Here is a 23,950-nt window from a genome sequence, read left to right as displayed (position 1 = left end):
GAAAGCCAGGCATGTTGTTGCATGGTTGTAGTCCCAGCTACCTGGGAGGCTGAGGCCGGAGGATCGCTTGGAGCCCAGGAGTTTGAGGTTGCTGTGAGCTAGGCTGAGTCCACAGCACCCTTGCGTGGGGCAACAGAGTGAGACTGTCTCCAGAAAACCCCCCTGAAACCCCCAAAACCCTGAGACAAGGTTATTATAAAGAAAAGAAATTCAGTGCTCGCTTCGGCAGCACATATACTAAAATTTGAACGATACAGAGAAGATTAGCATGGCCCCTGCGCAAGGATGACACGCAAATTCGTGAAGTGTTCCATATTTTTCAGTAACTGAGATAACGCCGGAAAGGCTATGTTAACCACTGTGATAAAAATGTGTCAAATGGTTTATGTAGTGAGTGTATGATGCCCCATAATCATATCATTGTATACAGTTATGATTTAATAAAAAAATTTAAAAAAAGAAAAAAATAAAAAAAAAAAAAAAAAGAAAAGAAATTCAGGGTGGCGCCTGTGGCTCAGTCGGTAAGGTGCCGGCCCCATATACCGAGGGTGGCGGGTTCAAACCCGGCCCCAGCCAAACTGCAACCAAAAAAAAAAATAGCCGGGCGTTGTGGCGGGCGCCTGTAGTCCCAGCTACTCGGGAGGCTGAGGCAAGAGAATCGCTTAAGCCCAGGAGTTGGAGGTTGCTGTGAGCTGTGTGAGGCCACGGCACTCTACCGAGGGTAACAAAGTGAGACTCTGTCTCTACAAAAAATAAAAATAAAAATAAAAAATAATAAAGAAAAGAAATTTATTTCCCACAGTTCTGGAGACCGGGAAGTTGAAGATCAAGGCACTGGCAGCTGTCTGTTGGGGGTTGCTGTTTTCTTTCGAGATGGTGCCTTGATGCTTTAGCCTGCAGAGGGGACGAATGCTGAGTCCCACACGGTGGGAGGTAGAAGGGCAGGAGCTGCTGCATGGACCCTCAGTCACATCCACAAGGGAGAAGCCCTCGTGGCCTGGTCACCTCCTGAAGCCCCATCTCTTAATGTCAACATGTTAGCTATTACATTTCAACACTTGAATTATGGAGGGGATGCATTCGTAGCACCCAACAGTTCAACTGAACACAGGGTGCTTATGAGTCGGCTGAGTAGCTGGAGACTAACGTGGGGAGGTGGGCTGGGCACCGGTATGCAGCGGAAGCCGCTTCCTCTGTTAAACTGCAGTGGGTACGCAGAATTGGTTTTCATCATCTATTTTAACCTTCCGGTGTGCCTTCTCCTGCTGCAGAGTCTAAAGAGCTGAAAATTGCTTTCCCAGATGCGCTTGCAGATAGAATCCTGGATCAGAGTCAGCTTCTCTCATTAAACACACGATGCATGACTTAACACCTGGAAGTGAAGTGGAGGCAGTTGCTTTGCTGCCCTGATCCTTATTACTGGCCAGTACAGCCAGGGAGACCCTTCTGCAGCAACATTCCAATATTCAGTCATCAGTTTTGTGGGTGCTCTTTGAAGAGATCGGGAGAGAGCATTGCAGCATTGGTTGCAAACACTTCCTTATCTTAGAGTCACGGTTCCCTTGACAGCTTCCTGATTTTCCACTTCCCTGATGGTGAGAGAGGCTGCAACTCCCCTGATGGGCTGGTTCTGCTGTTTTGCTCTGCATACATCCTTGGAAGCATCTCATTGCCTGTATTAAAATCCTCTCTGATTAAAATGGCTAGAATGTGTCTGCTTTCTGTAATAAGGCCTGATTCATGCAGATGCTATGCAGTCTGAACTCGCTGCCCAGTTACATTCCACCTAAAATGTGGCTCTAATTCAGGCTCTGGCCCATGTTTTAGAGAGTCTGTTATGCCTACAAGGCAATGTGGACATCCCCACCAGAAAACTTCTGAGGCCGGGCACAGTGGCTCACACCTATAATCCTAGCACTCTGGGAGGCCGAGGTGGGTGGATTGCTTGAGCTCACAAGTTTGAGACCAGCCTAAGCAAGAGTGAGAACCCCTTTGTAAATTAAAAAAAAAAAAAAAAAAAAAAATAGCCGGGCATTATCAGGAGTCTGTTGTCCCAGCTACTTGGGAGGCTGAGGCAAGAGAATCGCTTGAGCCCCAAAATTTGGGGTTGCTGTGAGCTGTGACACCATGGCATTCTACAGAAGGCGACAAAGTGAGTCTCTGTCTCAGAAAAAAAAAAGAAAACTCTCGGCTCAGTGCTTGTGGCTGAAGCAGCTAAGGCGCCAGCCACATACACCCGAGGTGGCAGGTTTGAATCCAGCCCGGGCCCGCCAAACAACAATGATGGCTGCAACCAAAAAATAGCTGGGTATTGTGGCAGGCACCTGTAGTCCCAGCTACTTGGGAGGCAGAGGTAGGAGAATCGCTTGAGCCCAGGAGTTGGAGGTTGCTGTGAGCTGTGTTGCTACCCAGGGCAATAGCTTGAGGCTCTGTCTCAGAAAAAAAAAAAAAGAAAGAAAAGAAAACTCTCCTGAGTTGGCTTGATGAAGAATAGGCTGTTTCTGAGGGCAAGTTAGGATGAGCATAGAAAGAGCCTTTCCTGTAGGGCCCCTCCTTCTGTGACACATTGGTTCTCTCCTCTACACTTAAAGGTGAAGGTTGCAAAATCCTAGCCAAGACTCGGGTCAATTGAGTGTTTGCAACAATATAAATATGACTTAAAATAAATATCATCAAAGAGATTTTATCATTCTTTCCCTACAAACAAAGCCATGGGATGGCGCCTGTGGCTCAGTGGGTAGGGTGCTGGTCCCATATACTGAGGGTGATGGGTTCAAACCCAGACCCAGCCAAACTGCAAAAACAACAAAAAAAATAGACGGCGTTGTGGCGGGTGCCTGTAGTACCAGCTACTTGGGAGGCTGAGGCAAGAGACTAGCCTAAGCCCAAGGATTTGGAGGTCACTGTGAGCTCTGATGCCACCATACTCTCCCAAGGGTTAATAAGTAAGACTCCATCTCAAAAAAAAAAAAAAAAAAAGCCATGGAAGTTGAATCAGAGACTGTGAGAGAGAGGAGGGTAGTGCTGGGGGTTCATGCATCCGTTATCCCGCTGTAGTACACAGATGAAAATGTTAATTTTAATAACTGTCTAGTCATTTTAAGTAAAGTAGGAGACTACAACCTGTGAAATAAAGCCAATATTGCAAGTAGCATTGCTTTAGGATATGGTGATGTTTAAAGAGCAACCAGTCGGAGGAAACATCAGGTAACTAACAGTAGAGCTGGAATGAAGGTGCAGCACCAGTGGGGCAGGTAGCATGAGAATTCTTGACATTTGGTGAGATCGCTGCAGGATTCCCTTCAGTCCTCTTAACAGTCATGGGAACTGCTTATTTTGGCTCCACTTCAGAATGGAAACTGAGGGGTCAGGGTCTCACAGCTGCTAGTGGTCAGGGACAAAGTTAGGATTTAATCCTGGCCTGTGTCTTCTTCACCTGCTGCCATCCCCACTTCATTCGTCTTATATGTAGACTCTGAAAGTTGTCAGTAAGAACATCTTTGAAGAAGTGAAAAACTCCTCCAGTCTACTTCCTCCTGGTGTCTGTGGTCATTCACCAGATCCTGGTTCCCCTCAGATGGGGCTGGTCTGTTGCAGAAAGCACCCAGGAGATCTGCCGGGCCCTTGGTCTGGGCCTCCAACCTGGCTGCCTCCTCCTAGGTACAGGTTAGAGGGAAGCAGCAGCCTTCAGGTTCAGGGCCTGCTAAGATCTCTGCCAGAATCTCCGTGCCAGTCTCTGGGCTGCACTCTATGCCCAGGAAGGCAGTAGGATAGTGCAGCAGGGATGGCACAGGGCTGGGGATGCTGTCTGAGCATCCCAAGGCTGAGTTCCTTCTCAAAAGCCAATGTTTCTCATAGTCCTGGGATGCAGGCAAGAACGTGAAGCAGCAAAGGGATGAGGGGTAACATCCAAGTCAGGCTTCCTGAGGTGCTAGTGGGCCAGAGGTACTGTCTTAGGGTGTGGAGGAGTGGGGAGCCCTCAGAGGTCAACCAGCAGGGAAGGAGAGGGTCTTCTGTGCACAGCTACAGCCCACTGCTCTTACTCCAACAAAAACAACTTCCAAAAAAAAAAAAAAACAACTTCCATTTTATCTGTTTCAGATACTAAAAATCATTTGACAACCATGGCCCTAGCATCTTCTAGTCCCCAGGGCCTCATTTGCCTGCTGGCTCTGGAGATATCCTGGGAAGAGGTGGACGGGATGGAGGAGGAGAGCCGTGGTTAAGTGCTGCTGAGAGAACGGGGGCCAGGAGAGTAGGAAGGATAGTCCCAGAAGAGGACTTTACCAAACCGTCTTTTTTTTTTTTTTTTTTTCAGTTTTTGGCCAGGGCTGGGTTTGAACCCACCACCTCTGGCATATGGGGCCGGCGCCCCACTCCTTTGAGCCACAGGTACCGCCCCAAACCTTCTTTCAAGTACCTTCTTTTCTTTCCCCTACCTAGTTTTTAAATTTTAAAATACGTGTTGGTGTCAAAGTATGTCTCTACAAGTAGTTATTAATTATAAAATAACTTTACAGTGGGAAAATCTGGTTGATCCCTCCTTAATCAAATGATCACACTTGACACTGGTAATACTGTGTTCAAGTAACATCCTGAAGCCTGTGGTGATGGCATGCACCTGTTGTCCCAGCTTCTCAGGCGGCTGAAGTGGGAGGGTTCCGTGAGAGCAGGAATTCCAGGCTGTAGTAACTATGACTGCACCTGTGAGCAGCCACTGCACTCCAGCCCGGGCAGCACAGTGAAACCCCACCTGGGATAGCCAATGGGATACTGAATGTTCTCAATACAAAGAAATTAAAGTGTCTGAGATGATGGATATGCTATTTACCCAGATCTAATCACCATATGTTATATTTATTACATCACTATTGTACCCCATAAATATGTACAATTATTATGGCTCAGTGAAAATATATTTTTTTAGGGCGGCGCCTGTGGCTCAGTGGGTAGGGCACTGGCCCCATATACTGAGGGTGGCGGGTTTGAACCTGGCCCCGGCCAAAATGCAACAAAAAAATGGCCGGGAGTTGTGGCAGGCGCCTGTGGTCCCAGCTGCTCGGGAGGCTGAGGCAGGAGAATCGCCTGGGCCCAGGAGCTGGAGGTTGCTGTGAGCTGTGATGCCATAGCACTCTACCAAGGGCAACAAAGTGAAACTGTCTCTAAAAAGAAAAATATATATATATTTTTTGCAGTTTTGGGCCGGGGCTGGGCTTGAACCCACCACCTCTGGCATATGGGGCCAGCGCCCTACTCCTTTGAGCCACAGGCACTGCCCAAGAAAATATTTTTTTAAAGAGTAACATCATGGCCAGATGTGGTGGCTTACACCTGTAATCCTAGCACTCTGGGAGGCTGAGGCAGGTGGATTGCTTGAGCTTACGAGTTTGAGACCAGCCTGAGCAAAAGCAAGACCCCCATCTCTACTAAGAATAGAAAAACTGAGGCCAGAGGATCTCTTGAGCCCAAGAGTTGGAGGTTGCTGTGAGCTATGACGTCAAGGGCATTCTACCCTTGAGAAAAGGTGACAAAAGTGAGACTCTGTCTCAAAGAAAAAAAAAAGGCATAATGAATGCTGGTGAGGATGCAGAAAAAGGGGAACCCTCCCATGGTGTGGGTAAGAATGTAAATTAGCACAACCCCTGGTTTCTAACATGGAGGTTCTTCAGAAAACCAAAAGTAGAACTACCACATGATCGAGCAATCCCACTGCTAGGTGAAGTAGTACAAGAGATACAAGAGAAAAGAAATCAGTATGTGGAAAAGATACTGCACTCTCATGTTCACTGCAGCACTATTCACAATAGCCAAGCCAATTACGGGTCTTCTAATTGTTTTCAAATAGCTATATGGTAATCCTAGTATGTAATTTAAAAAATTATATCAAATTCATTTAATTTTTAAAGACAAGGTCTCACTCTGTTGCCAGGTTAGAGTGCAGTGGTGCAATCATACCTCACTGCAACCCCTTGTTGAGTAGCTGGGTGCAACAACACCTGGATAGTTTCAAATTTTGGAGATTGAGACTTTTTTTGTTAGTTTTGTTTCTTGGAGATGGAGTCTTGCTATATTGCCTAGGTTGGTCTCCAACTCCTGGCCTCTAGTGATCCACCTGTCTCAGCCTCCAGAGTAACTGGGATTACAGGTGCAAGCCTGTGCATCAGCCTAAATTTGTCTTTTTATTGTGGTAAAATATACATAATATGACATGTATAACATAGACCAAGTGTGTGTGTGTGTGTGTTTGGTTGAGACAGAGTCTCACTTTACCGCCCTCAGTAGAGTGCCGTGGCATCACACAGCTCACAGCAACCTCCAACTACTGGGCTTAGACGATTCTCTTGCCTCAACCTCCCGAGTAGCTGGGACTACAAGTGTCCACCACAACTCCCAGCTATTTTTTAGAGACAGGGTCTTTCTCTGACTCAGGCTGGTCTCGAACTCCTGAGCTCAGGCAATCCACCTGCCTCGGTCTCCCAGAGTCCGGGGATTACAGGCATAAGCTACCACACCGCACCCTATGGTACCTATCCTTGCTCTGATGCTATCCTTTTCCATGGAGTCCATGGGCCATTTGGACAGACTCAATTTTGTTAAAGGACTCAGATATGTTTTTCTGGATAATTATTAGACTCAATCTTTGTTTTTTTTTCTTTTGAGACAGTCTCAAACTTTGTCTCCCTCAGTAGAGTGCTGTGCGTCAGAGCTCACAGCAACCTCAACCTCTTGGGCTCAAGCAATCCTCTTGCCTCAGCCTCCTGAGTAGCTGGGACTTACAGGCACATGCCACAAACCTGGGGTTTTTAGAGATAGGGTCCCACTTTTGCTCAGGCTGCTCTGGAACTCCTGAACTCAAGCAATCCACCCTCCTCGGCCTCCCAGAGCGCTAGGATTATAAGCTCGAGCCTCTGCTCCCCACTCAATATTTTATTTTATTATTTTTAATTATTCTTGCCTTTTCTTTTTATTTACTAAGCTAATATATGCTTAAAACAATAAGAAGACCTCTGAGAGGCATTCTTTTTTGTTTTTTCTTTTGAGACAGAGCCTCAAGCTGTCCCCCTGGGTAGAGTGCCTTGGCATCAGAGCTCACAGCAACCTCTAACTCCTGGGCTCAAGCGATTCTCCTGCCTCCACCTCCCAACTACCTGGGACTACAGGCACCCGCCACAACACCTAGCTATTTTTTGGTTGCAGTCGTCATTGTTGTTTGGCGGGCCCAGGCTGGATTCGAACCCGCCAGCTCAGGTGTATGTGGCTGGTGCCTTAGCCGCTTGAGCCACAGATGCAGAGCCTATTATTATTATTATTATTTTTTAAGATAGAGTTGCACTGTGTCACCCTTGGTAGAGTGTTGTGGCGTCACAGCTGACAGCAACCTCAAACTCTTGGGCTTAAGCAATTCTCTTCCCTCAGCCTCCCAAGTAGCTGGGACTACAGGCGCCCACCACAATGCCTGACTACTTTTTGGTTGCAGTTGTCATTGTTGTTTAGCTGGTCGGAGCAGCCTTGGTGTATGTGGCTGGCGCCATAACCACTGTGCTACAGGCGCCAAGACAACTACTTTGTTTAAGCACAGGAAACACCTTTCTGGATGATTCTAAGCTAGAACTAGGCCCAAACTCTGTGTTGCCACTGTTTTCCCTGATAACTAACTCTAAAAGCATTAATACATACCAATAAAAGCAGCCACCCACAGTAAGTGTGCTTGTATTTGATTAACAAATAAGTATTGAGGGCAGTGCCTGTGGCTCACTGAGTAGGGCGCCAACCCCATATACCAAGGGTGTGGGTTCCGCCCCGGCCAAACGCAGCCGGGCATTGTGGCGGGCACCTGTAGTCCCAGCTACTTGGGAGGCTGAAAGAGAATCACCTATGCCCAATAGCTGGAAGTTGCTGTGAGCTGTGACTCCACCGCACTCTACCGAGGGCGACAAACTGAGACTCTGTCTCTAAAAGTAACAACAACAACAACAAAAAACAAGTCTTGAGTATCTTCTATTGTCAGGCCAAACCCCCTACCCACTCCCCACCAAAAACTACAACTAGCTTTCAAGAGGGCTCAACTTGTCATGTGGATTTGCATTGTGTGCAGCAAGTATTAATACTATGGCATCAATGTTGGAGTTTTTTCTTTTTTTGAGACAAAATCTCACTCTGTACCCCTGGCTAGACTGCCATGGCAACAGCCTAGCTCACAGCAACCTCAACCTCCTGGGTTCAAGTGACCCTTCAGCCTCAGCCTCTGGAATAGCTAGAACTACAGGTGCCTGCCCAGCTAATTTTTCTTTTCCTTTTTTTTTTTTTTTGGAGACAGAGCCTCAAGCTGCCACCCTGGGTAGAGAGCTGTGGCATCACAGCTCACAGCAACCTCCAACTCCTGGGCTCAAGCGAGTCTTCTGCCTCCGTCTCCCAAGTAGCTAGGACTACAGGTGCCTGCCACACGCTTGGCTATTTTTTGGTTGTAGCCGACATTGTTGTTTGGCAGGCCCGCGCTGGATTCAAACCCGCCAGCTCAGGTGTATGTGGCTGGCGCCTTAGCAGCTTGAGCCACAGGCGCCGAGCCAGAGACCCCTGTCTCTTAAAAATAGCCAGGAGTTGGGTGCCTCCTGTGGTTCAGTGGGTACAGTGCTGGCCCCATATACCGAGGGTGGTGGGTTCAAACCCAGCCCTGACCAAACTACAACAAAAAAAAATAGCTGGGCGTTGTGGCGGGCGCCTGTTGTCCAGCTATTTTGAGGCAAGAGAATTGCTTGAGCCCAAGAGTTGGAGGTTGCTGTGAGCTCTGACACAACAGCACTCTACTGAGAGTGACATAGTGAGACTGTCTCAAAAAAATTTTTTTGTGTGTGTCCTTAGATCATTTCAACATTTACAAAATATTAAAAGTTAACACTTGTCCATGGTACAATCCTCAAAGACTTAGCTGGTCTTAGATGAAAACTGTTTCCTCCCATGGCTGTTCCCCATCTCCTCATTCCTTTCCTTAAACCATGCAGTCGCTATCACCAGTTTCTCAGTGCTTCCCAAGGTATTCTGTGCCTGTACCGGCACATACGTCTCTTTACCCATGTGTGTCTTTTCCTTTAAAAATACAAAAGCTCATCTATACACATATTCCTGTGCTTCGCTTTCTTTCACTTAACGCATTTGGGAGTGGGTTCCCCATGAGAATTGTAAACTGCCTTGCTCTTTGTAAGGATGGCCTCTAATTTATTTCACCAATCCCTTGTTTTGTGGTTGAAGATACTACGTAGGAAAAGGGAAGTCCGTGATTGTGAGTCAGACTGTGGTCACAGGAACATCCGCCCCGCCCAACTCTCCAATTGTGGGGCGGAACAACCAGGCGCCACGAACCCCCACGCCCAGCCCCCAAGGCGACAGCCCTTCTCCGCGCACCAGTCCCGGCCGCGCGGAGGCAGGCGTGGCCGGCCAGGCTGGGGCAGCCCGCGGCGCGCACGCTCCCACTCGCCTAGAGCGCAGGCGCCGCCACAGGGGCCATCTTGCGCTTTGGACCTCCAACTCCGCGAGGAAACTCCTGAGAACTCCGCGGCAGCCATGTTTTACGGGAAATGCTGCAGTCGCTGCGCTCACATCCAGAAACAGAAAGACTCTCTGCGTCTTCTATAACCCCGGAGAAGCGGTTATCTTTAATGCCAAACTCTTTCATTTCCGGGGCCATCGGTTGACGTGACTAGGGAGGTGCGAGTCTACGCGGCCACGCACGCGCCCTCTGGCGTCCGCACTGTCTGAGCCAGGGCGTCGTCTTTGACGTGTTGGGGAATCTGCTTCCGGGTTGGCTAGGGCAGCCGTGAACGCCGAGCTGGGGCGAGGCTTGGGCTCAATGCCCGGGACTGAATCTGAGCCTGCGCAGTGAGCGATAGGGGCGGGGCCTGTTGCACCCTGGCTTGGTGGGGTGGGGCGTGGCTTGGTGGGGTGGGGCGTGGCTTGGTGGGGTGGGGCGGGCGGAACCACTGGAGGTAGAGACGAAAACTAAGGAAAGAAACCCATGTTTGTCCCATGTTTGTTAAAAAGGCCCCTGTGTGATGTCACTTAGTCCTCTCTGTGGCTCAGGGCGGCAGGCCTTGTTATTCCTGTTTACAGAGATGGCATTAGAAGCCCCTTGTTCTGTGTAAAATGAGATATCGACTGTGGGGGATCCTTGGGAGGATTAAATGACTTGTCAGTGTGGAAAAGGAATTCTCATAACCCCGACACGAGTACAGCCATTTTTGAAAGCACAAGGAGCCCCCTCGCTCCACTCCTGGACTGCTTCAAGGCCAGAGTGCCTGGAAACACCCTATCCTATCCTGGCGGCCACTGGAGATGAGCCGGGGGCGAGGGTGGTAGGAGGGCGGCAGCCCTGACACAATAATCAGAAGAGAATGACTCCTGTGACCTCCCCCTATTCCCACTATACTCACAGGGTTAATAAAAGCCTCTTGCAACTGTGTGAGAGGGAGCTGATTCCTGGTCAAACTCTACTCTGCTCTTTCCTCTAAGAAAGCCTTTCTTTATCCCTGGACTGGGCTCTTCTCCTTGCGGACCCTCCCCCATCTCTATGCCTAAAGCTCTCAGTGAGGTCATAGTTTGGGGTTCCCTCTCTGTTTATGGTAATAATAGCATTTATTGAAAGGATACTTTTTTTGAGACAGAATCTCACTCTGTCACCCCGGATAGAGTGGTGTCATCATAGCTCACAGAAAACTCAAACTCTTGGGTTCAAGCAATCCTTTTGCCTGGGGCTCCCAAATAGCTGGGACTACATGCACCTACCACAACGCCAAGCTCATATTTTCATTTTTAGTAGAGACAGGGTCACACTCTTGCTCAGGCTGGTCTTGAACTCCCGAGATCAAGGGATCCTGCTACCTTGGCCTCTCAGAGTGCTAGGATTATAATCGTGAACCACTACACCTGGCCTCTATTTCTTTATTGGTGTATTTTTTTTTTTTTTTTGGCCACCTCCGGCATATGGGACCGGCGCCCTACTCCTTGAGCCACAGGCGCCGCCCTTTATTGGTGTATTTTATTTGGTGCGACATTCTCATCATATACTCATTTACTTCTATGTTGAAGTAAATGAGTATGTGATGAGAATATAGTTTTAGTTCTGTGAATGAAGAATAGAAAAAAATATTTCCTTTAACCCTTATGGTTAAGACCAACTACAACAAAAGACAGATTAACAAGAGAAAAACAAGCAAATTTATTAATGTGTGTAGTGCATATCACATGGGGAAAAAAGTAACTGAAAGCTGGCTTATACCTCATCTTCAGCAAAGAGTAATACATTTTAGAGAAGTGGCAAAACAAAGGAAAAGCAGCCCCAGACTCCTAGAGGTGGGAAAATGTAGGAATGTAACAGAAGGAATGGCCTGAACAAGGGTAAAAATATTTTCTATCTCTGTTAAAACTCCCTCACCCAAAAAGGAGCTAAAACCTGCATCCCTGCCTGAGGCCAGTAATCAGCAGGGCAGGGGAGTGTCCTTTGTTCCTTGTGCCAAAGGAGATGGCTGGGCTGGCAGAGGTTTGCTCAAAGATGGCATTCTCTTTGAGCCGTAGGCGAGGGCGGCAGGCAGGGTGGCAGCCCTGACACAAGCCCAGAGCAAAGGCACACTTTGTTGGAGATAGGATGGATCAGAACCATCAACTATAGTAAAACAGCAATAGCCTAAAGGTGAAGACCTCCCTGTTAGTTAAAAGCTGTGTATTTTGGCTTATAGTTAGGAAAATGGTACTTTAAGACATAAGCCTGGGCAGTGCCTGTGGCTCAGTAGGTAGGGCGCCAGCCCCATATACCGAGGGTGGCAGGTTCAAACCCAGCCCTGGCCAAACTGCAACAAAAAAATAGCTGGGCATTGTGACGGGTGCTTGTAGTCCCAGCTACTTGGGAGGCTGAGGCAAGAGAATTGCCTAAGCCTAGGATTTGGAGGTTGCTATGAGCTGTGACACCAGGGCACTCTACCGAGGGCGATAAAGTGAGACTCTGTCTCAAAAAAAGAAATAAGTCTTCATTTGCTGGCAAATTGATAATAAAATCCTCTTTCCTTCTCCTCAGACCACTTGTCCTCATTATTTCTGATGCAGCCTTGAGGACAATGCCAAATGTATGGGGAAATTAATGCAGTAAAGTCTGCTCAGATTCCTCAGGTACCATCGCTAAATTAATAAAGGAGTCTTCAGTAAAGGAGAATTTACCTCCTATCTTTAGATGGGAAGGAGGGGGGTGGAGAATTACCTTTTGTCTTTGTAATTTTCTGTCCTACTTCTAGGCAGATTGAAGGCAGAGAGTCCTGCATCTCACTTGTTTTAGCTCAATAATCTTCCATATTTTGGGGGAAAATATTCTGGTTGTTTCAGTGAACATGTTAATGATGTCTATTTTATAGTCTTTTTCTGATAACTCCAACTCTGGTCACTCTCAGAGGCAGTTTCTTTTCTTTTCTTTTCTTTTTTTTTTTTTTTTTTGAGACAGAACCTCAATCTGTCACCCTGGGTAGAGTACTGTGGCATCACAGCTCACAGCAACCTCCAACTTCTGGGCTCAAGCAATTCTCCTGCCTCTGCCTCCCAAGTAGCTGGGACTACAGGTGCCCACCACAACGCCCAGCTATTTTTTGGTTGCAGCCGACATTGTTTGGTGGGCCTGGCCTGGATTTGAACCCGTCAGCTCAGGTGTATGTGGCTGGAGCCTTTGCCACTTGAGCCACTTTGCCTCTGCTGAGCCTCAGAAGCAGTTTCTATTGGCTGCTTTTTTTTCTTCTCTTGCCTCATTCATACATTCCTGTGCTTTGTATGCCTTGTAATTATGTTTGACATTGGGGGGTAGCGCCTGTGGCTCAAAGGAGTAGGGCACTGGCCCCATATGCTGGAGGTGGCAGGTTCCCAGCCCCGGCCAAAAACCAAAAAAAATAAAAAATAAAATAAAATAAAACCTAAAAAAAAAAAAATTATTTTTGACATTGGGTATTCTAAATAGCATATTGTAGAAATTCTGTGTACTCGGCCCTCCACCCCTGTTCAGTTCAGGGCTTATCATTTGCTTTTGTGCAGGTATTTGTTTAGTGACTTCATATTGGATTCTTTTAGGTAAGTTTGTTTCTCCTCTCACAGCATTAATCCTCTGATTTTGTTCCTCAAGAAGGTACCACTTTGAATAAATCAACAGTTATCTTGGGATGACAGTGGTCTTGATAGGGCTATCTTCCTGTCTTCCCTGATAACACCCTATAGTTTAAGTAAGTTAATTACTCAGTTGTTTCCAACAATACCCTAGTGAAGGGTGAGATGTCTCAAGTCTGTAATTCCAGCACTCTGGGAGGCTGAGGCGGTGGATTGCCTGAGCTCACAGGTTTGAGATCAGCCTGAACAAGAGCCAGACCCCCGTCACTAAAACTAGCTGGGAGTTGTGGCAGGTGCCTGTAGTCCCAGCTACTTGGGAGGCTAAGGCCAGAGAATCGCTTGAGCCCAAGCGTTTGAGGTTGTTGTGAGGTATGATGCCATGGCATTCTACCAAAGGTGACAAAGTGAGACTCTTCTGTCACAAAAACAAAAAACAATACCCTGGTGGAATAAATTGCTCTTTAAACGAACCCAGTCAAACATGGCTCCTTCTTTGGGATAGTGGGTTTCTGAAGTCGGTGTTTAGCATTTGTGCTAATCCTAGGAGGGCTTTCCCATTCTTTCCTGTAAACTAACTGACGTACGGTTCTGCCTTTCACATAACCTCCATTGTTCCTTTGCTTTCCACTGAGAGTATCTTTATACTCGAGAATCTCCACGCTCCCTGCAAGTGAATTTGGTTCCTTTGGGAAGAGATTAGAAGCTATCTGTTTTGTAGCTTGTTTCTCTCCCCAGGCAGAATCTTAGAGGACGGGGTGAGGACAATTGCTAGTTCTGTCTCTGGACACCCTGACTTCAGGAGCTGAGCACTCAATGGATAAGGACGTGCGGGAGGAGCCCAATTCCTCTCCACTTGCTTCTCTTGGAATGGAAAGCATTGCAGTAAGGGTGACCGAGGCAGCCGTCTCCTCTGTGTGCTCTCTCTAAGGTGGAGCCTCTGTCAGCAGAAGGGAGCCCCACAATCTCAACTGTACTTGCCTGTATCTTAGATTGAGCAACAGGTAGCTGGCTGGTGGCGGGACAAGGAACTCTGACCTCATCCTTTCGGAAATAAAGCCCTCTAAGTGGGAGCTGAGGGAAGAGGGAGCCTTGTCTTTTTGGCTGTAGCAATCTGAGGTGCAGCCTCTGCTTTGCTGAACAGAGAAAAAGAGACTGGTGGCAACTTTGGTTCAAATACCTCAGAGTTCCACTTTTCTTTTTTTTTTTTTTTTTTTTTTTTTGGTAGAGACAGAGTCTCACTTTATGGCCCTTGGTAGAGTGCCGTGGCCTCACACAGCTCACAGCAACCTCCAACTCATGGGCTTAAGCGATTCTCTTGCCTCAGGCCTCCCAAGTAGCTGGGACTACAGGTGCCTGCCACAATGCCCGGCTATTTTTTTTTTGGTTGCAGTTTGGCCGGGGCCGGGTTTGAACCCGCCACCCTCGGCATATGGGACCGGCGCCTTACCGACTGAGCCACAGGCGCCGCCCAGAGTTCCACTTTTCCTATAGAGTATTCATAAATTTTGTTGAATAAGTGTTTCTTTATTTTTTGTCACCCTTATGACCATTTGTAGGGGTTTTATAATAAATAGTTATGTTTTTAGAGTTTTCATCAGTCTTACTGGAGAGTGGGTCAGTGGAGCTCCTCATGCTGTTGTCCCGGGAGTAGACCCTCCACCTACATCATTAGTTTTGAAGAGTAGTTTGCTTATTTGGAATTCTTGGTTGACAGTCTTTTTCTTTCTTTCTTTTTTTTTTTTTTTTTGTAGAGACAGTCTCACTTTATGGCCCTCGGTAGAGTGCCGTGGCACCACACAGCTCACAGCAACCTCCAACTCCTGGGCTTAAGCGATTCTCTTGCCTCAGCCTCCCGAGTAGCTGGGACTACAGGCGCCTGCCACAACACCCGGCTATTTTTTTTTTTTTTTTGGTTGCAGTTCAGCCGGGGCCGGGTTTGAACCCTCCACCCTCGGTATATGGGGCCGGCACCTTACCGACTGAGCCACAGGCACCGCCCGACAGTCTTTTTCTTTCAGCACATTCGGTCTGTATCCCCATGCCTCTGGCCTCCATGGTTCCTGATGAGAAGTCAGCTACAAAGTTTATTGAGGCTCTCTTGTACATGGTGAATCATTTCTCTTGTGCTGCTTTCAAGATTCTCTTTATTTTTTAGACAGTCTCACTTTATTGCCCTAGCCCTAGGCAATTCTCTTGCCTCAGCCTCCCAAGTAGCTGGTCCTACAGGTGCCCGCCACAACTCCTGGCTGTTTTTTGTTGCAGTTTGGTGGGGCCTGGTTCGAACCCACCACCCTGAGTACATGGGGCTGGCTTCCTACCCACTGAGCAACAGGCGCCAACCCAAGATTCTCTTTTTTTGGCGGATTTCTTCCCTGTTGGAAATCTTGCCCCACCTGGATGCAGGTGGAATAAAGCCATTTTAATTGCACAAACTGGGCCTGCATAGTCCTTTCGTCTCAGACCACAGGCACCCACCACAATGCCTGGCTATGTTTGGTTGCAGCTGTCATTGTTGTTTGGCGGGCCCCGGGCTGGATTCGAACCCGCCAGCTCAAGTGTACATGGCTGGAGCCTTAGCCGCTTGAGCCACAGGTGCCCCAGAATAATCTTTCATCTTCGGCTCTGTAACCTTTTTTTTTTTTTTTTGAGACAGAGTCTCAAGCTGTCACCCTGGCATCACAGCTCACAGCAACCTCAAACTCTTGGGCTTAAGTGATTCTCTTGCCTCAGCCTCCCAAGTAGTGGGGACTACAGGCACCTTCCATGATGCCTGGCTATTTTTTGGTTGCAGTTGTCATTGTTGCTTAGCAGGCCTGGGCCGGGTTCGAACCTGTCACCCTAGGTCAATGTGGCTGGTACCCTGCTGACTGAGCTACAGGCACCGCCTGACTCTGTAACTTCTCATTTGTTGCCAAACCTGGGATGGGGAGAAGCCCCTTTGGGGGCTGAAGTATACCCCATCGGACCCAGCTAAACAGATCCTTCTTCCGGTGAGACAAAAAAAAATGGGAAACCTCTCCCACCCTGCCTAAACTTCATCCATCTAATGGTGAGCTTTTTCCTCTTGTACTCCCTTTATAAACTTTTTTAACTTCTCTTCCCATCGTCTACTCTTCCGCTTTCTCTCTCCCTCATCTCTGGGTCTCTTACTTCCTTCTCCTCCATTTTTTTTCCAACTGGAAAAACCGCCTCCTTGGGGAGGCTTCACTTCCCTGATCTCAGCCCCAGCCACCCCAATGAGCCAGCTCACCTTCCCCCCACCCCATTGCCTCGTGTTTGGGGATGCCGTCTTGTATGCCTGGACTCTGGCTGGTTGCCCCAGCCTCAATTTTATTTTGGCTGGTTTCACACGTGGAGGCCTCACTTCCCTGATGTCAGCCAGGCTCACCTGTCCGTACAGTGCCTCATGTTTGGGGGCGTCCTCTTGTAGGCCTGGGCTCCAGCTGATTCCCCAGCCTCACCCCTCTGGTGCCCTACTGTGGGCCTAGACCTGTCCAGCTGGTTAAGGTCACGTGCAGAGGCCAGGCCCTCTTTTGCCCAAAGTCATATTTGGATAGTCTAGGTAATCTCCTGATGCCAGACTCAGTCAGTCTGTTGTCCTATTGTGCATTGGACCATTTTTGGTAGTTTCATGAGCCAAATTCATCTGTCCAGTACTCTCCCGGAGTCTTGGATCCTCATTTTTCCCGGCCGGTTTGACTTCCTTCTTCCTCTTCCTACATTCTCCTTTTAATCTCATTTCTTTTCCTACCTCCAGTTTTTGATATGGATACGGCTCAGTCACACATTTCCCCTTGTCCACCTCTAAGCTGCCTTTTACCTCCAGAATCACGGATTCCCCTTGCGTCACCTGTAAACTGCCTTTTGACTAATCTCAAGCCTCTAAGCTCTATCCTGACCTCAAATCAAAATGTCTCATTTTTTTCTGTAATACTGCCTGGCCTACATACAAGCTTGACAGTGGTTTGCAGTGGCCTCAACATGGCACATTGGATCTCTCAATTCTCACTAATCTGAATAATTACTGTCAAAAATTAGGCAAATGGTCAGAGATCCCTTATGTCCAGGCATTTCTCATACTCATTTCTCTGAGGATGAGAAATGCCTGAACTCTAGGTATTTTTGCTTATAGAAGGTAAGCCAATCTTTTCTCTTTTCTAACAAACACAGGAGCCACTTTATCCATGCTGCCCCATTGTAAAAATGCTCTAAAAATGGGCAGAGATCTCGGAAATGTATATTAGATGTCCTCTTAGGATTGCTGGCGGCCCTGGCAACTCCAACTGGTTCCTTCCTCTCACTGTCCATCTTCCTCTTTGGTTATTGTCTGATAAGGTCACTAATTATGGTTTTTTTTCTCATTCTGAGTTTCCAACCAGTAACCTTCTGCCTCATGTCTCTGTTTATTAACTACACAGTCACCCCAAAACAACTCCTCCTATCCTCGCCTTACTGGATACCTACCAGCTCAGACTGAAATAGCCAAAGAGTTCCTGTAAAACCCACTCCCCTTCCCCTTTCTCTTTACAGGCAGCCTGTGTAACCCTTTCCCCACAGGGAGTGTCAAAGAGATATCATGCCTCTCATCCCGCCTCCTTATAATAGACAAAAAGACTCAAACCCCACCCAAATAGGGTAGACCTGCCTAAAAGAATCAGCCCCCTACCCTCTCCCACAAGATGTCCCACGGAAGAAAGGCGAATGGGTCTACCCACTACCCTACCCAACCAGATGTCCCACCTGAGAAAGATAAATGGGCCGACCCCCACCCAAAAGATGTCCAACCCAGGAAAGGGAATGTTCCGACTCCCATGTTCCTGACCTTTAAAACCCCCATTTGCCATTACCCACGTGGGGATTTCTTCCCTGTTGGAAATCTTATCCTACCTGCATCAAAGGTAGAATAAAGTCATTTTAATTGTACAAAAAAAAAAACTTTCTTTTTTCTTTGTATTTTGTCAGGTTATTTATTTTGAGACAGAATCTCACTGTGTCACCCTGGGTAGAGTGCCATGGTGTCACAGCTCACAGCAACTTCAAACTTTTGTTTTGTTTTTTTTTTTGTAGAGACAGAGTCTCACTTTATGGCCCTCGGTAGAGTGCTGTGGCCTCACACAGCTCACAGCAACCTCCAACTCCTGGGCTTAAGCGATTCTCTTGCCTCAGCCTCCTGAGTAGCTGGGACTACAGGCGCCCGCCACAACGCCCGGCTATTTTTTGGTTGCAGTTTGGCCAGGGCCGGGTTTGAACCCGCCACCCTCGGTATATGGGGCCGGCGGCGCCTTACCGACTGAGCCACAGGCGCCGCCCAACTTCAAACTTTTGGATTTAAGCGATTCTCTTGCCTCAGCCTCCCAAGTAGCTGGGACTACAGGTGCATGGCACAATGTCCGTCTATTTTTTTGATGCACTCGTCATTGTTGTTTAGCTGGCCCAGGCCGGGTTTGAACCTGCCAGCCTTGATGTATGTGGCTGGTGCCGTAACCCCTGTGCTAAGGCACCGAGCCACTTTTTTTCCTTTTCTGTACGGGCAATGCTCTCTTGTTTCTCAGCATGTCAATTGCTCTTTTTTCTTTTGTATGTACCTGTATGCACTATACTTTGTTTCAGATTCCTCTTTCTCAGGGCTTGTTATTGCTGATTGCTGTTGTGGTTTCTGTTTATTTTCTTTCTTCCCCCCCCCCGACCCCCCCACCAATCTCAAACTCTTGGGCTCAAGTCATTCTCTCTCTCTCTCTTTTTTTTTTTATTTTGAGATAGAGTCACAAGCTGTTGCCCTGGGTAGAGTGCCGTAGCGTCATAGCTCACAGCAACCTCAAACTCTTGGGCTATAGCAATTCTCTTGCTTCAGCCTCCAAAGCAGCTGGGACTACAGGCACTCTCCACAATGCCTGGCTATTTTTGTTGTCGTTGCAGTTGTCTTTGTTGTTTTAGCTGGCCCAGGCCGGGTTTGAACCCTCTAGCCTTGGTGTATGTGGCCGGCGACCTACCTCAAGTGATTCTGTTTCCTTAGCCTCCCAAGGAGCTGGTACTACAGGCACCTGCCACAATGCCTGGCTATTTTTAGGGACGGGGTCTTGCTCTTGCTCAGGCTGGTCTTGAACCTGTGAGCTCAGGTAGTCCACCTGCCTCAGCCTCCCAGACTGCCAGGATTACAGGCTTGAGTTACCATGCTCAGCCTGTTTATTGTCTTATTGATTTTTTTTTTGGTTGAGAAAGAGTCTCACTTTGTTGTCCTTGGTAGAGTGCTGTGGTGTCACAACTCACAGCAACCTCAAACTCTTGGGTTCAAGTGATCCTCTTGCATCAGCCTTCCAAGTACCTGGGACTATAGGCGCCCACCACAATGCCTGGGTATTTTTAGAAATGGGGTCTTCCTCTTGCTCAGGCTGGTCTCAGGCAATCCACCTGCCTCAGCCTCCCAGAGTGCTGGGATTACAGGCGTGAGCTACTGGATCTGGCTTCATGACTTTCTTGAACTAATTGTGTAGTCTGTATTCTTTTTCACAGGTGCCCACTGAAGTCTCTGATTAGTTAGCTTAGTAGTTAGCTAATTATTGGATAGAGAGTTCCTTAAATCTCCCAACCTTTGCTGAGAGGCTCCTTCCTTTTATAATTTTTTGTTTGTTTGTCAGCTTGTTGTTTGGTATAATTGTTACCACTATCTTAGCTAGTTGTGATGCTTAAAAATTTCTACTGATGGGGAGAGCAGAGAGAGAAAGAAGGAGGGAGGGGGGTGGGGCCTTGGTGTGTGCCACACCTTTTGGGGGCAAGACACAATTGCAAGAGGGACTTTACCTAACAAATGCAATCAGTGTAACCTGGCTTATTGTACCCTCAATGAATCCCCAACAATTAAAAAAAATTTTTTGTACTGATTGTGTTCAACAAATACCCCTGGGGAAAAGACTGTTTACCTTGGATGCACTCTGAGTCAGGTTTAATAAAGACAAGACTTGTGGGCCAGGGCTCAGTGGCTGACTGTAACCCTAGTTCTCTGGGAAGTCAAGGTGGGTGGATTGCTTGAGGTGAGGAGTTCAAGACCAGCCTGAGTAAGAGTGAGACCCACCCCCAATCTCTACTAAAAATACAAAAAAAGAAATGTAGCCAGGCATTGCGGCAGGCACCTGTAGTCTTAGCTGCTTTGCAGGCTGAGGCAGGAGGATTTCCTAAACCAGTGGTTCTTAACCTGTGGGTTGCAACCCACAGGAACTGTGTTAAAGGGCTGCAGCATTAGGAAGGTTGAGAACCACTGGCCTAAACCCATGAGTTTGAGATTGTTGTAAGCTAGGCTGATGCCATAGCACAGCATCTAGACTGGGGCAAGAGTGAGACTCTGTCTCAAAAAAAAGAAGAAGCAGCAAAGGCAAGGCTCCTGAGTTGGATTTCTCAGATAACTGCAAGCCAGTCAAATAATAACAATTATTTGTGAATTGAACTGTATGGGGCTTTCTCTGTTTCTTTCCCTCCAACAGCTGCTAGGCTAGGTTTCCACTATGATTGCGTGTCTCTCAGTTGTGAAAGCTACCTACGGTTGGAGGGGGAGAGGTTGGGCCAGTGACAATGCCACTGTTTTTTTTTGAGACAGAGTGTCACATCGTCACTCTTGGACTCAAGTGATTCTCTTACCTCAGCCTCCCATAGCTGGGACTACAGGTGCCCATAACGCCCTACTATTTTTTTTTTTTTTTTTTTTTTTTGTAGAGACAGAGTCTTACTTGGTGGCCCTCGTACAGTGCCGTGGCCTCACGCAGCTCACAGCAACCTCCAACTCCTGGGCTTAAGCTATTCTCTTGCCTCAGCCTCCCGAGTAGCTGGGACTACAGGCGCCTGCCACAACACCCGGCTATTTTTTGGTTGCAGTTTGGCCGGGGCTGGGTTTGAACCGGCCACCCTCGGTATATGGGGCCGGCGCCCTACCGACTGAGCCACAGGCGCCGCCCACGCCCTACTATTTTTAAAGATGGCATCTTGTGGGTGGTGCCTGTGGCTCAGTGAGTAAGGCGCCGGCCCCATATACCGAGGGTGGCGGGTTCAAACCCGGCCCCGGCTGAACTGCAACCAAAAAATAGCTGGGCGTTGTGGCGGGCGCCTGTAGTCTCAGCTGCTCGGGAGGCTGAGGCAAGAGAATCGCTTAAGCCCAGGAGTTGGAAGTTGCTGTGACTGGTCTGGAACCTGTGAGCTGTGAACTCAGGTAATCCACCTGTCTTGGCCTCCTAGAAATCCAGCCCACCTGGGTATTTATATTTATTTGAGACAGAGTTTCACTATGTTGCCCTTGGTAGAATGCTGTGGCATCACATCACAGCACACAGCAACCTCAAACTCTTGCACTTAAGTGATTCTCTTGATTCAGCCTCCCAAGTAGCTGGATAGGTGTCTGCACAATACCCAGCTATCTTTTGGTTGTAGTTTTCATTGTCGTTTGGCAGGTCTGGGCTGGGTTTGAACCTGCCAGCTCAGGTGTTATGTGGCTGGTGTCCTTGTGTCTGAGCTACAAGTGCTGAGCCCCACCTGGGTATTTTTACAGATGAGGTCTCACTCTTGTTCAGGCTGGTTTTGAACCTGTGAACTCATGCAATCCTCCCACCTTGGCCTCCCAGAGTCCTAGGATTATAGGCATTAGCCACCTTGTCTGGCCTACTTTTTTTTTTTTTTTCAAATTTCCAATTAATATGTGCTTTAAATTTCGTTTAAATTGGGTATTTCCTGGAGCCAGAATAGGTTCAAAATGGCTCCCAGGTTCCCTGATTATTTATTACACTGTATGCTCTTTCATCTTTATTGGCAATTGGTGTATTGTTCTTTTACAAGTGCCTGGTCAAATTCTTCTAATTTTTCTACTGTGTTGCCTTTTTCTTATTAATTTGTCTTTTTGTATATATCAATATTTTGAGTATATCTTTGTCAGATACATTGCAATTATCTTCTCCCACTCTGAAGTTTGCTTTCCACTCTATTAATGTGTCTTTTTTCTTTCCTTTTGAAGTTTGAATTTATAGAGGAGTTGAAAAAATAGTAGAGGCCAGGAGCAGTGGCTCATGCCTGTAATCCTAGCACTCTGGCAGGCCAAGACAGTTAACTTGCCTGAGCTTATAGGTTAGAGACCAGCCTGAGCCAGAGCAAGACTTCGTCTGTAAAAAATAGCCACGTGTTGTAGCAGGCCCCTGTAATCCCAGCTATTTGGGAGGCTGAGTGAGGCAAGATAATCGCTTGAGCCCAAGCGGAGGTTGCTGTGAGCTATGATGACATGGCACTCTACCTAGGGTGACAAAGTGAGACTTTGTTTCAAAAAAAAAAAGAAAAGAAAAGAAAAAGAAGGCTCGGCACCCAGTGTGTAGGGCACCAGCCACATGAAATCGAAGCTGGCAGGTTCGAGCCCCACCGGGTCTGCTAAAACAATGACTACTGCAACCAAAAAATAGCCAGGCATTGTGGCAGATGCCTGTAGTCCCAGCTACTCTGGAGGCTGAGGCAAGAGAATCGCTTAAGCCCAAGAGTTTGAGATTGCTGTGAGCTGTGTGTGATGCCACTGCACTCTACTGAGGGTAACATAGTCAGACTCTGTCTCAAAAAAAAAAAAAAGAAAAAGAAAAGAAAAAGATAAAATAGTAGAGATAATATCTGTCTGATCTAGGACTGTCTGCACGGCTGCCAGTTTTTCCCTGGCATCCTTCACCCAGCTTTCCTTTATGTGAGTATCTTACATAATAATGGAACAGTAGTGGGCACACTTTTTTTTTAAGCCTCTGAATAATAAATATTTTAGGCTCTGTCAGCTATACAACTCTGTTCTTGGCAGGTCTGGGCTGGGTTTGAACCTGCCAGCTCCGGTGTATGTTGCAGCTATACAATTCTGGTTTTATAGTGTGAAAATAGTCATAAATCATATGTAAATGAATGAGTGTGACTAGTAAAATGTAATTTACAGAATCAGGTGGCTGGCATGCAGGTGATAATATTTTGACCTCTGCTCTATAGAGAAAGAGTGTGCCCTCCCCTTACCCTTCCTGTCTTCTCCTTTGTTGGTGCTATAGTTTGGATGTTTTAAAAAAAATTAATGTTGGGCGGCGCCTGTGGCTCAGTCGGTAAGGCGCCGGCCCCATATACCAAGGGTGGCGGGTTCAAACTCGGCCCCGGCTGAACTGCAACCAAAAAAAAAAAAAAATAGCCAGGCGTTGTGGCGGACGCCTGTAGTCCCAGCTACTCGGGAGGCTGAGGCAAGAGAATCACTTAAGCCCAGGAGTTGGAGGTTGCTGTGAGCTGTGTGATGCCATGGCACTCTACCGAGGGCCATAAAGTGAGACTCTGCCTCAACAACAACAACAACAAAAATTAATGTTGAAGACTGGGTGTGGTGGCTCATGCCTGTAATCCTAGCACTCTGGGAGGCCAAGGTGGGTGGATTGTTTGAGCTCAGGAGTTTGAGACCAGCCTGAGCAACAACGAGACCTTGTCTCTGAAAAAAACATCAGTGCGTTGTGGCTGGTGCCTGTAGTCCCAGTTACCTGGGTGGCTGAGGCAAGAAGATTGCTTGAGCTCAAGAATTTGAGGTTGCTGTGACCTATGATGCCAGGGTATCCTGAGGGCAACAAAGTGAGACTCTGTCTCAAAATTAAAAAAAAGATTAATGTTGAAACTTAATCTCTAGTGCTGCAGTATTAGGATCTGTGGTCTTTGCAAGATGATTAATTAATGAGGGCTTTGCCCTCCTGAATAGGATTAAGTGCCCTTCTCAAAGGGCGTGATGGAGAGAGTTGACCCCTTTTTTTGCTCTTCTGCCATGTGAGGACACAGCATTCCTTTCTCTGGAAGATGCATCATC

At 47.5% G+C, this 23,950-nt stretch overlaps 1 non-coding gene across 1 annotated transcript; it reads left to right on the top strand.

The window, feature by feature from the left end:
* The first annotated feature begins 213 nt into the window (after positions 1–213).
* Positions 214–320, top strand: LOC128592815 (U6 spliceosomal RNA). Its single transcript, XR_008382029.1, has one exon. It is a non-coding gene; the product is annotated as a U6 spliceosomal RNA (small nuclear RNA).
* The last annotated feature ends 23,630 nt before the right edge of the window (positions 321–23,950 follow it).

The sequence above is a fragment of the Nycticebus coucang genome, chromosome 8 (genome assembly GCF_027406575.1).
Source record: "Nycticebus coucang isolate mNycCou1 chromosome 8, mNycCou1.pri, whole genome shotgun sequence".
NCBI classification, from domain to species: domain Eukaryota; kingdom Metazoa; phylum Chordata; class Mammalia; order Primates; family Lorisidae; genus Nycticebus; species Nycticebus coucang.
Note: the sequence above shows the minus strand (reverse complement) of the source record. Positions and strands in the feature narration are given on the sequence as shown.